The sequence below is a fragment of the Belonocnema kinseyi genome, chromosome 6 (genome assembly GCF_010883055.1).
Source record: "Belonocnema kinseyi isolate 2016_QV_RU_SX_M_011 chromosome 6, B_treatae_v1, whole genome shotgun sequence".
Lineage (NCBI taxonomy): Eukaryota > Metazoa > Arthropoda > Insecta > Hymenoptera > Cynipidae > Belonocnema > Belonocnema kinseyi.
The window spans coordinates 138,077,981-138,079,199 of record NC_046662.1 but is presented as its reverse complement, the minus strand read 5'-3'; the positions used below and the strand labels follow the sequence as shown (position 1 = coordinate 138,079,199).

General features: G+C 43.5%; 1 protein-coding gene across 3 annotated transcripts in view; it reads right to left on the bottom strand.

The window, feature by feature from the left end:
* Positions 1–1,219, bottom strand: part of LOC117174903 (tyrosine-protein kinase transmembrane receptor Ror) — a 150,497-nt gene that overhangs the window by 99,720 nt on the left and 49,558 nt on the right. The window lies entirely within an intron of this gene.

Sequence of the window (1,219 nt, the reverse complement as noted above, 5' to 3'; positions counted from 1 at the left end):
GAGTTGCAACGATTGTACCCGGAATATTCTGTTAAACTGATCGTCCTTCTCATCGGCGCTCTTGGAGGTGCCAAGCTTTCACTTGCTAATAGCCTAAAAAGCCTCCCTGCGTGTCAACAATATGCAAGAACACTTGCGGGAAAAATGCAGAAGGCGGTTGTCCTTGGGTCGCTCCATGTTCTTAGGGTGCACGAGGCTTTTGCTGGATCGTCGTATTGATTCCTTTACAGACTGTAACCACCTATCTCACGGTTGTGAGACGTGGTTATGGCTGAAATTTTACCGCGATTTCGCTGGAAGCGGGTGCAATTATTCAGATTAGCACCCGCTCCCGGCGAAATCCTGCGGTTGTCCTTATGACAAATTTTTAATTATATACATAGAGGGTGATTTTTTTAACTTGAAACTTTCAAATATCTCGAAAAATAGGCACTATATGAAAAAATGTTATGAATCAAAATTTAATCACTCTGTGGAGTTCATACACTGATGGTAAAATCGGTTGCCCCACACCGTCCCCTGGGGGTGGAGGTGGAGGCAGATTCGAAATCTTAAATGATATTTGAAAATTTCAAGTTAAAAGAATCACCCTGTATATAATTAAAAATTTGTCATAAGGACAACTGCAGGATTACGTCGGCGGGTGTTAATCTGGAAAATTGCACCCGCTCCCAGAGAAATCGCGGTAAAATTTCAGCCACAAATACGTCTCACGACCGTGAGATAGGTGGTTACAGTTTGTAACGGAATCAATACGGCGATTCGGCAAACGTGTCATGCGCCATGAAGACACGGAGCGACGTCAGGAGGGCCGCCTTCTGCATTTTTCCGGAAAGTGTTTTAGCGTATTGCTGACATGCAGGGATGCTTTTCAGGCTATTGATCAATGAAAGCTTGGCACCTCCAAGAGTGCTGATGACAAGGACGATTATTTGAACAGAATATTCCGGGTACAATCGTTGCAACTCCCTTCTAAGGTCTCTATATCTCTCTTTCTTTTCATTCTCCTTGGCTATGGTGTTTTTGTCAGCTGAAGCCGAAAATTCTATAACCAATATGGTCCGCATCTCGAAGTTAAGAAGAACCATGTCAGGCCTCGAGTGAGCAACAGAAACAATTGTCGAGAATATAAAGTTACAGTATATGCGGCACTTCCCATTCTCGACAATTGACTCGATTTCCCTAGGAGCATTTAGAGGAGCGATATTAAGGTTAATGC